This window comes from Malurus melanocephalus, unplaced genomic scaffold (assembly GCF_030028575.1).
Source record: "Malurus melanocephalus ecotype Western Australia unplaced genomic scaffold, MMel_1.1 scaffold_708, whole genome shotgun sequence".
Lineage (NCBI taxonomy): Eukaryota > Metazoa > Chordata > Aves > Passeriformes > Maluridae > Malurus > Malurus melanocephalus.
In genome coordinates this window covers 39,331-52,112 of record NW_026623940.1, presented here as the reverse complement: position 1 = coordinate 52,112, position 12,782 = coordinate 39,331, and positions in this window count along the sequence as shown.

The following is a 12,782-nucleotide window of genomic DNA, read 5'->3' as shown; positions in this document are numbered from 1 at the left end:
AGACTAGGAGGCAGTTTAATGGTGATCAGTGCACGCTGGTGAAACATGAGATATGGGTTTGTACTCCCACAGACTCAGAAGGGAACAGAACTCTCTGATTAGCTTATTAGAGAAGACAGGGGTTCCTCACATTTGTTTTCAGCCACAAATCATTTGGTAGGCAGAAAATATTCAAGAAGCATACTGAGAATTTATCTAATGCCAACATATGTACAGTCTGGCAATTGCAAATGACAAATGTTCCCATCAGTGAAAAAAACAAGAGAGTTATTYCATGCCCCAGAACAGATTGTCTGGTATTGCTTGACACTATGAATAGTCATTCTGCTCATCTATTAGTGGTAGTTATAGTGACAGGGAAAAATGATCTTTTCTGTCTGTTCCTGCACTCTTTTCATTATTCCTAATTTCCATCACATAGAAAATTATATATGGGGTGGATTACTGATGCTATTAAGCAATAAACAGGAATAGCAGAATATTGTTACTTCTGTTATTCAGAATTAAAATCTTACTTAGCTGAGCTGAACATTAGAATGGTTCCTAGMCAATAGACAATAGCACGGTTCTTAGTCTCTGAAGGAAATCTAGTCTACACATTCCCGAAGTTGTAAACTACCTTTTCTAGAAATGCGAAGAATGCAGAGCATCCTGCTTGATTCAAACTAAACTTTCCCCATTWATTCCGTGCACATGCTACAGACTGACAAAAAGGTTAACACCCATCTGTGATCTGTCATCTAGGTGCAGTAAGATTGCTCATTAACCYGAATTTGGGAGCTCCTTGCTGTGAATGCCTTCTCTGCATTCCCAGCTCTGACAAATTAGCAGGCTGTTGATCTGCTGTACTGCTTGGCAGGGGAGRGCCCATTCCCTTTTTCCACAAAAGCATGCCACATGGAATGTGCTCTCTCAAACTATGCACAGCAACAGTTTGTCCATAAAACTTTATCACTATGAAAACAAACCCAGCTCCTATACTTTCCTTTTTAATTTTTTTCTGTACCTTAAATCAGACTGTGGGCTAGATGGCCTGGCTGCTGAGGGAAAAAACAAAGAATCTAATCATGTTGCACTCCAAGATTACTGAATGTTTGCTATCTGTTAAAGCTACAGAAATAAACACATGAGGAAGAGGTTAAAAGTCTGTCTCAATATCAGCATCAGATACCTAGTGTTGTTCTTAAGCTCTTGAAAAGTCAAACAGAAATCACTCACCCATGAGACTACTGGCATATTAAAAAAAAACAAGGAGTACTTCTAGCTAACATGCTTCATACAGTCTATGTCTTGTAACAAAACCCTTAATTTWCAAACAAGCAGGTCCTCAATAACTATGACACTATTATTTTTATGCTAAAAATATAAAAATATATTTATTTTAAATTCAATCAGATGTTAGTAGTGAATTAGGTATCCCATTCCAGTGTCTTTTTAGCATTACTAGATATCAGAGTACACAATTTATACTTATATTCTGAAGTATTTTCTTATTGTTTACTGGCATTCTAGCCTCAGCATCTTGTATTTCTGGTGGCATATAATTTTGGCTTGCTATTSATTGGGTTTTTTCTGTATGGTTGGAAGATTTTTGATTACTTTTAAAAGAAACTTGTCTCATTCACTACAGCATTTTAAAGATATTTGCTAAGCATTTCAAAAATAAAAATATCTAAGATGTGAAGAGACGAAAAAGTTTATTAAGTAAGGTCATTCTCTTACCATAACCTTTGGCAAATTCCGATCCTTTATCTCTTATCATTCCTCTTTCATGATCACCATTGTCTCATCTATTCCTATAACCTTAGTTCTCCTTTTACAGCAGTGGGAAATTACACCAGCTTATACTCAGTTTGAGAAGGTATTGGATTTGTGAGAGAAAATTGTGTGATTCAGCAGCTAGATTTTATCTTGGTGGGTCCCTCCTTGGTGCAYTCCAACCATGTGACCTCTTCCACCATGTCCTCATGACCCCAGTGAGCTGACTGCCCTGTAACTACCCTAAGACTTTTAACTTCTGTTTGTTCCCTACACTGCATTCATCAGCATCCAAGCCTTCCAGAGCAGTGCCCAGGAATGCTGATTCCTAAGAACAAGCAAGACAGCTTTTACCCAATGACTGCTCTGCAGGCACTTTCTTCTTCATGTGTCTTAACTCGAGATTCCACAGCTGCTCTGCATTGTTGGTTATTTTGCCACTTCAGTTTCCACCACCTGGGCTCCCTGAATTAGTCAGTTGATTTTTGAGGAATAAATCCCTTCCCATTGTTTCTAGTTTAAATTYCATTCTGTCAGCTGACTCCTGTCTCTTACAAGCAGCTCTGGGCCTCAAAGAGAGTCCCAGGTCATACACATGGAGAGAGTCATGGTCATACACACTGAGGTCCTGCTGCCAATACCAGCTGTACAACTMGCTGTTAACCTGAGGGATCCAAGTCATCCTCGGACCCTTCCCCTCAGTGGCAGAACCAAGGAGAACAACACCTCCATCCCCAAAGACTTGATCACTGCCCTACTGCCCTTCAGCCACACCTAATGCTTCTCAGGTCACCCTTGCCCTGGCAGTATTTTTGGCTGGAGTCTCAGAGAAATGGCATTTGATTGCTTTCTCATCCATTCAGAGTCTTCACAGCTCATGGACCTCCTCCCATAGGTGTTTCACTTGGAGGCACAGCTCGTTAACAATTTCACAGCTCTGAAGACCAGAGGTCAAGTATCAGAAGACCAAGTGCCCCAGGCCCAGGAACTCCAGGCTGCCTCAGACCTGAGAAGCTGCATCCTCCTTTTGAAGTTCTGTCTAGATCCAGAAGTACAACAGCAAAGAGACAGTGACTCCAAATCTTGAATTTGRATGTAAACCAGGCCTTGATTCATTGCTCTTTTGTTTTTAAAATGCCAGATAAAGAAACATGATGATACTAAGAAGACTTCTGGTAAAATCATAATTAGAGATCACACTAAGTAGCACAAATCTTAAAAAAAAAAGAAAAATACTTTCACTGAAATTGTGTATTTGCTTTTCTTAAAAATAATTAAAACAAAAAGCAAAAACCATTCATTTCCTCTCCTTCACAGCTATTTGTTTCCTTTTCCACATGATTAACAATGGATAATTTTAAATTAAATGAGGCAAATTCAATTATTTCATGTTGAGATTTYGATAAATAACTTCCTTGCTCATAAGCAGGCATTCAGAAAAATCCAAGCACCTATGACTAGGCACACCTACCCCTGCCAGCAGCATACACAAAACCTCTTGCTTACTACTTATCAGGAGTKTACCAGTCATGTTCGTGCAATTCTTACATCAACAAATATAAATATCAAYAGGAATAGATGTATTTTTACAAATGGATAAATATTATTGTGCAACACCTGTGTAAATCCAGGGAATGATCCTTATGTAGCAGTAGATTTTGCCTATGTATGCCAGGTCTATTTTTATCCTGTCATGTGTAAAACCAAAAGGGAAAACCTGTGAACATTTTTTTCTAAATAATTCATTTGTAAACATATCAAATAAGACTTTTTCRGCTTTCAAACTCAGAAATGCCCAAATCACTTTGCACAATTGCATATAAAATATGGGCAGTGCTGTTACTGTGCTGTCAAATCTGACAGCCATTCTGTACTCAGCAATGTATCAAATACCATCCAAATGCAACTATACAAATGTCACCTCTTGCCAGTGCAACTTTATAAATGAAGCAATATCAATCAATTAAGGGAGTGGAGTGCATGCAGAAGCAGCCAAGTCTACCTAAGGATTACAATAGGGAGTTCTATGTGGGCAATCAAGTTTAAACTGCAGAACAGCCAAGGCACACGGATTCTCTCTGTGATAAAGAGGATTTCCGGTCACACGCTGAGGGAAACCCAGAGACTTTTGCCCATGGACAGATAAGAGTAAATTTTGTTGTTACACCATTTGTCTATTACAGGCTATAATATCATTTACCAAATCTTTTTACTTCCACTCAAATAGATTTCTGTGATTAGGTATGAGGGAGATCTACACGTTTCCACTTTGAATTTCTGTAGGTTGCATTTTTGTATGAAATATCACAACAAGGAGTGATACCCCTCTCCTAAGCTGCTTGGGAAGGGTCAGTCCTATCCAAGCCCCTCAAGCAGAAATGGAGACCTCCAAACACACAAGCTAAAGCGAATCTGAAGTCACTAATACCATTTTAATTACCTCCTACTCTAGTACCAAATAGACCAGAAGAGTAAAAATACATCTTTCTCTTTTGTACTTTATGTATTTTCTATGCATAATGCAAGGACTTTCTTTCTAAATGATCTCCTTGTTGGTCATATCAGACTTCCTATACCAGCTATTTTAGGAGTTTCCTTTCACATAGGGAAAGCAACTGGACAGTTGCTTTACACACTCCTTGGAGGGGATGCTTTTCAGAGGGGGCAGTGCACACATAGAAACAAATTAGTTTCTTTCCATCCTTGCCTTCATATACTGTACAGGTTTATACATTTTGTACTGCTCTAATGATGCCAACCTTTTGTTATAAACTAGACCCAAAGAAACACGATAACCATTCATAAACGGTATTGCTCAGAATGGCTGCCATCCTCCTTATCTTCAAAGGGGCCAAACCACAATATGGCCAGCATTTCCTCTAAGTTGTTACCACAGAAGAAGATGTGTGAATTACATTCATAAAGTTCTTCTCAGGAGAAATGGCTGCAGTTCTGTGGTACCTACTCAGACTGCACAAAAGCCTACACCGCTGAGACTGCAAAGCCGCACAGAGTAGGTGACAGAAGCAGAGCACTCAAAGAAAATGGCCTCTTGTTCAAGGTATGCCTTTGACATTGATAAAACACCCAGTCACTCAGACTGACAGATTTCAAAAGTGAATAAAATAACTATAAACCCATATCTAATTTTCTGTAGCACAGGCTGGAACAAAGGATGTGTTCGTTTGTGCTGGTGAATGGCTGTTAAGGGTACCCTGAAAGACACAGCTCCTGCCATAAACCCTTGTCAGCCAAACAATCAGTAAAGGCAGATCCAGTTCCAGTGCTATCTCTATCTCTCATGGTATCATCATATTTGGATTGGCACAAACAAATTGGCACAGGCAGAACAGTGTTTACCATACCCTGTTTAGGAAGTGTAAAGGATCAGTACCAGTGGTAGTAGGCGTTAATAATGGAAGTGGGGAATAGTAGAGATTGAACGATAGCTCCCTACCCTAAAGCAGAAGTCACCTTGCTCTGCAACTCAGGGAAAGGCAGACAAACCAGATCTTGCAAAACAGCGATTGCATTTTAGGCCTTGAAGGAAAAGCTACCTTTAAAACAGAAACAGCCTCTGCATCCCTTGACTTCAGTCATGGAATCCAGCTAGGATTCCATGTAGGAGACCTCTAGGTCTGAATCTTCTACAGAATGGGTCTGAGCCTTGTACAGAATGCTGTTTACTATTTCAGAGAGCCTTGAAAGATTCTCCGCCTTGGGCTACCGTCACCAACGTTTCTCCTAATTGGCTCCCAGTGATTCCAGTCCTTCTGCCTGGACACTGCGCAGCACGCGGTAGCAGAGAGCATGGTCCAGAGCTAAGGGAGGCCCTGGCACAGGAAAGCAATGAGGAGAGGAGACATCTGGGGGAGGATTGCTGGGATCTTGGCCAGAAGTCATGTCCTCAGACAGCAGGAAGGAAAGATCATAGAATACAAAGCAATTAGCTTTGGCTCTTTGAATAACTAATGGTTACTAACTAAGAGTAATGATTCTATTTAAGGAACTGCTTTTGTTATATTTACTGGAGAATACAGAGATAATTGACAGGAGGCATCCGAACAATTCAGAGCAACTTCATATAATTCCTGGGATTTTTTAAACTTTGGAGCTGCTGGTATTTTAAGCAACACTTAACAAATCAAAATACTCTGCTAAGCCACAGAAAGAGATTTTTAGGGGTTAGGTTTTTCCAGCATCAAACTGGTCATTAGCAATATTTCTTTGCAAGTAATTGTTTCAAACTATTTGGACAAGAGGAGRTGCTGGTACTGCCTCTAAGGGAATGTCTCGGGAAACTAGAGGCTGGTCAGCCTAACCTCAACACCTGGGAAGATGATGGAGGAACCAATCCTGGAATACATTTTAAGGGACAAGAAGGAGAAGGAAGTTYACCAGGAGTAGCCAGCACTGATTTACCAGAGGGTAAATCTTGAGTATCAGATCCAGCTCAAGTCTCTCCCTGTCCTTATCTCAACCCATGAGTCTTTTGTTTCATTTTCCCTATCCTTGTTGAGGAGTGGAGTGATAGAGCAGTTTTGTTGGGCAGCTGACATGCAGCCAAGGTCAACCTTCCCCAAGTTCTTCTTTCAGATAAGCAACACTTTGCTCTGAAATCACTCCTATAATTTCAGCATTTGCCACAAAGAAATACTGCCAAAAGGTGTCATASAATCATTTTCCCCTCATATGCCCTGATTCAGAGGATTCAATTTTGCCCTTCAAACAAACTCTATAGAAATATCCTTTAGATACTGTAGGTACAAGATAAACTTGGCTGTCTGACCAACAGTGCAAAATGGAAGTTCCCCATATGGAACTTGCAGAGATATCACAATCTGGTATCAACATAATCACTAAATGCAAATACTAAACAATGAGTCACTGATGGCTACCAATATGTCAACATACTCTATTTGTTGATTGCGTAGTTAAAGTCCTGGAAACTCAGTTAAGAGTAAACATTTAAAATTTTACTGGATTTCTTGATATAAAAATTATTCTGGAAATTATTGACCTGCTCAGAATCCTGGTTTTCAGAGATACCAAAGTCACTGTTGACTCTCTTAAATTTAAAACAACAATACTTACAGACAACAAAAATTAAAAAACAAACAAGCATTCTTCCTCCCCCCAAATTAAAAAAAAAAAAAAAGTTAAAAAAAAAAATCCCTTTATTTCATTTTCTGCTTATGGTCTAGACCTCATGAACAGATCTCTTAGTATGTTAYATTTAAATTGCATCAAAAATAATGTGGCTTTGATACCTCACTGATAACTGGATTTTAAAGCAGAGCATATACAATTTTGAATAAATTACATYCAAAAAAATTGAAGAAAATTCAGACTAAAGTTTCAATAATCAAAATAGACCAAATCAGTGCCATAGCTGAGTTCAGTTTAATATACTGCATGTTCATAAATGAACTTTGTGTTTAATTAGCACTGAGACAGAAAACAGACCCTGGTCTGAAACAAACTCCATTAGGCCTACACAGGCYAGCATCACTGAAAGACATCAAAACTTTGGTATTAAATTTGGCATTGCTCAACACCTGCCATTCCCACTTTGCTGCAGACACAATCAGCCAGTCAGGGTGCACCCAAGTCCCAGCACACATTCCTTGAACCACTTCCATCAGGTGYCCCCTGACAGTGACGGGTTGAGGGAGCTCTGGCAGACTGAGCACAGGCTTTGTGGATCACAGGTGCTCACTGACTCCAAAAGGGGCATCACAGACATCCAAAAGAGKTATACACCAGAAGGCTATGGCTGCAGAGGGTTTCAGAGCATGGYSTCCTTGGCCTGCTGAYAGAAGAGAGCCATGCTCATCCTTCAGCAGTTAGCAACTTCTTCCACTCACTGGAGAAGGAAACTCATGTGTAGGCAGCTCTCTGTCTCCTGACAAAACATAAATCGTCCTGATGTACCAAGACAGGAGGTAGATTTTAATGTTAACAGAATCTCAGTTCATTCAGGCTTTCTCTAGTATATATCTCTCTATCTGTATATATCTCTCCGGTATATTTCTCTGGTGTTTTATGACAGGTCGCAAAACATAGTACCTGGCGAGCCATGTCAGCCCATCTCCCTGCTCAATTTTTTCMAAGTGTAAGAGACAGAAGACATTTTGTCCATTTACCTCCATTTTAATGTGTATTTTATAGTATTTTGCCTTTTAAAAGAGCAGCTGAGTAGAAGCAGAGAAAACTGTCTCCTTTTTCCTTTTGGCAGGCCCCTCTTGCATGAGGGGCACTTCCCTGAAAACAGGCGGGCRTGTGCAGGGAAGGGAAGGCTTTGGAAGTAGGTGGGAAAAGGGATTTAGCTCAGTAGAAAGTGGGGGAATCTGTAGCATGCCTGAGGGCAGAGTCCTGAGAACCCACGGGGATCGTGCCCAGGGTGGCTCAGGCCATGGAGGTTTGCTCAGGGCAAAATGTGCCCCCGATTAAAAGACCGCCCCGTGACGGCGTTGTGGGTTTGTGTTTACAGTCTTTTCCCATTTTTTTCCTTTTGTTTTTAGCCTAAAGCCATTCTCAGTCTTATCGTTTAAAACGGCCATTTTCCTAGTCTGTTTCTCCGGAAAACTCACCTTTATTGAGAAGGTCGCTCTAAGTCCCTCGCACGGTCTGGCTCCACTCACCGCAGCGCTGAGGGCTGAGGTGCGGCTGGCTTTGGGTAAATCCCGAGGCCGAGAGGTGAAAGCGCTCCAATGGCCGAATACAGCCCTTTGTAAAGGAGAACACTGAGTGCAGGCAGCTCGGTGAGGGCTGAGCTCTGGGTGTGAGAGCCCCGGGCAAAGGGCTGTGAAGTGCCGAGCCTTTCCACAGCAAAGGGCCCGGGGACATGCGGCCTGGGCAGGCGACACTCAGAGACACGGCAGACCCCAGCCTGTCTGGGTGCGCAGACTGAGGGCAAAAAAGCTCGGGAAATCTTTTATTGGGCACCAGCTCGAGCTGGTATTGTGTTGCTGTGCCACGATTARATTTTGGGTGTGCAGGGAGCCAAGAGGGGCACCCATGGGGTCGCTGGAGCCGCCGGCTGTGAGGGGGTCTCRGTCCCAGCTCTGACTGCCGGAGCTCCTGGATGGCTGGACAGAAAGGATTGCTTAACAATCCTCCGAGTCACAAACAAGTGTGGTAGGATGGGGAATGTCTTACAGAGCTGTGGCTCTGCTTTTGTATTGCTACATTAGATACAGTGAGAAGAGTACCATTTGTGTGGGGGATCASACAAAAGTTCCCTGGTTCAGTGAAATATTCCACACAGTAGCAATCTTTAGCCACATGTCTCAAGGTGTATTACYGATCTTTATGTGGATCATCAGTGCTGTCAGATCCAGGCAGAATTACCCTGATGATCTTTTATGTCTCTCAGGTCTGCAGGAGACAGGGGGGGAAACTATACTATTCCTTTTTTAATCTATTTTCTTTCATAATATGTACCTTTTAGATGCTGACACTTACTACTACATACTTCAAAAATGATGAGAGTACTTAAGAGGACATGCTTTAGTAATGATGAGAGTTTCTTATCCTTCCCTCCGTGCCAATAGCCATGAATGAACATTTCCTTTGGCAGGACTAATAGCCTGACGTCTCTAAATCTAGATGATTCAAAATGGGCCAAATACTTGAAAAGGCAACATGAAAAGAACAGATGTTGTATCTTCACTAAAAATAAGCAATCAAAAACTCAGAGTCAACTTCCACTTGTGTATTCTTATATTTGAATCCACTAAAGAACATTATTGTAAATATTTCAAAACCTCAAATGCTCAAGGATATCCTGATRTGGTGAATCATGCTTATGTCATTGTTGAGATATCTGTGGAGTTTGGTGCTTGCTGATGAGAATTTTAATGATGGTCATTTAACTACCTCCTGRTGACCCTCTAGGATCTAATTTAGCAAATAGACACTGTTAAAGTGCTAAATCTTGAACAACACACACAATATTATTTTCACATCTAGTTTAAAACATCTTGAGAATTATAGCCTTAGTGATACAACTCAGTGCAGCAGTAGACAGCAGTGTCTGAAGCCTTTTGCTCCTTTTATTTGTGAAATTGCAAAAAAACTTGTGTGCAAGGACAGGCTTRTGGGCAATACATGTGCCTTCAGCAGTCCAGTGGACTCCCTATCTGACTTACTGTTAGAGAAACAATTGCTGAAGAATGATCATATAAATTATTAACATCCTCAACTAGGATTGTCAAGAGAATGGCCATGGTTGTTATCTTGCTTGCTCCAAGACCGAGTTTTTTCCAAGAAATAATCCATAGTCAGGGTTTATCCCCAGCTGCTAGCTAAGTACCACAAAGCTGCTCACACACTTCCCCCTGACTCTGCTCTGCCATGGGATGGACAGGAGAGTCAGGGAAGGGAAAAAGTCTCACAAACTCATGGGTTGAGATAACAATAGTTTTATAAATTAAACAAAATAAAATATAATAGTACTGATTATAAAAAGTTAATGMTGATGTTGCATTATATTAACAATTAATAATGAAACTCAGGGGAAAAATCCAACCAAACRAGTGATGAACTACACAGTTGCTCACTATCCAATGCCCATCCTATTCTCATTCAGCTATTGGACCAATCCATGTAATTCCCTTCAGTTTATATCCTGAGTATGATCCTTGTGGTGTGGAACATCCTTTTGGCCAGTTTAGGTCAGCTGTCCCAGCCATGCTTCCTCCCAACGTCTTGTGCACTTCCTTACTGGCAGAGTGTGAGAAATTGAAAAGTCCTTGACTGAAGGTAAGCACTACCTAGCATCATCCAATAATAACTAGCAACAATAGGTTTGTTTTCATCATTGTTCTCATACTAAATCCAAACCACCAGCTACTAAGGAGAAAACTGCCTCTATCACACAGCCAAAATCAGGATACCATGATGCAGGTTGCCTTAGCTGAGTTTCTTGGTGTAACATGGAACTTCCTCATGTAGTTGTAGAAAACAGTARAAAGCCTCCATCTCCTAACAGCAGCCTTAACAGCTAAGCTCCTCGTTAGATGTGAAGAGAAAGGTCATAGAGGYTTAGCCATTATAAAAACTGCTAGAAAACACCATTTTCTCTCTCTCACCTGTATTCATCATCATTGTAAACAGGACAAATAGAAGAAAATACAATTATCACTGACAAAACCAGAGGTGTTTTCACAGTTATTAATGTACTTTAGCTGAATGCAACACTTTGTAGCTTGCAGCCCTCTGCAGAAAACCTGCCTCTGTTTGTCAGTAGGCTGTAATACATAGGTATTCTCAGATAGCAACGAGTGGCTACAAACAGYTCTTTCTATTGTCTCCCATTGGATATAAGGATATAAGACTACCAAATATCTTTCCAAAAAAATGACATGGTCTTTTCATTGCTTGACTGAAATAGATGATGATAAACTGGACATGAAGTTTTCATTTTATTGGGAAATGATAGCCAATGAAAAATTCTGCAGAGCACCTTCTCAGCAGTCCATTACAAGTGTATCATACATTCTTCGTTACCTGGCCTGCCTAACTATACCATTTCAAATTCAGAATCAGCCTTTCAGCAGACTSTCTTGTCTGAATTCAGTATTCTTAAAAGTTTGTTGAAAGCTCTGGGAAAAGGCTGTAATCCTCAGTAATGATCCTCTACCAAACTGGCACTCTTTTGGATAAGCTGACATTATACCTCAATAAGCTTACCTGAGAGCAGCAGAGGACTGCCATAATGCTCAGTGCTTGTCACGCACTGTTTGTGAGCMTTGACCTCAGCTTTCCTGGTACATTTAATGGTGTTTATTAAACACCAGCTCTTTAAACAAGAGCCCCACTGCTACATCTTTCTCCCTTTGGGGAAGAATAAGATTGAAGCGATACCTGGCAGATGTGCAGCCTTGTTTTGTAATGCCTTATTGGAAGAAAGCAAGATCRTAAGTGTGATACAGCAGAAAATGGYGTGGCAGTAGCAATTGATAGGGATTCAATAATGCTGTTTGAAACTCAWTTCTCAAAATAAAAGCTGTGTGTGAAGCCCACTTTTTTATATGAAGCCTGCCAGAAGTCAATAAGGATGCTCTAAGAATTAAACTTCCTTGAACCTGTATTTGCAGTTCTTGCAGGAGAAGAAGGGATAGCACAAAGAAGGTTCTCCCATCTTTCCTGTATGAAACATCTCACATTATGATGTCCGCTTCTTATTGAAAAATCCAGAGACTGCCAAACCCCAGAGTAACCAGAAACATGTGCTTAACAGTGAGGGCAAAGAATACATTACATTTCCTGCACACTTATATAGGCATCATTCCACCACATTGTGAGGGGTTGTAGTAGTTGGTGAGAGCATGAGTAGACATTGTAAGCTCTAACGTTTCAGGCAAGATCAATGAAACACAATTAAATKAAATTCTGTCTGGAAATGTGTGGAAGATAGATAAATAAGATAAAAGAGTTGCTGAAGTTCCATTTGATTTATTTAATTTCTTTATTGTCTTTACATTCTGGTACTTCTCAGATATGAATATTCTGCTCCTTTTGAGGCTTGGGAAATATTACCTTAAAAGTAGAGTTTTATCAGAGACTTTGGCAACAGCCAGAATTCATKGGTGTATTAGTTTTTTATTGAATTGAAAATATGTAAACAGAGTAGTTCAACTTACCAGATCCCCCACAGGCAACTTCAAGTTCTTGTATTCTCAGCAAGCAAGTATTCTGCTGATACTSAGTTAAGAAATTAAGGTATGTACACAATATAGAGCTCAGCAGCCACAGGCCATGGAACTACTGTAATGTTAACTTAAATGGAATTACTGATAGCATAGCAGAATTAAATCAGTGAAACAAAACCTGCTCCTGCCATTTTACCCAATGTTTTGGGCCTCATTAGGTGTTTTCACTGGCCAAAGTTTTCAATTCTGTTTAGAGCTGTCAGCCTAACAGCAGCACAGCTCTCTGCACTCACCAAAAAACTAGAAAAAGCCAAAGAACAGTATGTATAGGTATATACATACAATATGTATATCCATCTGTGTGTA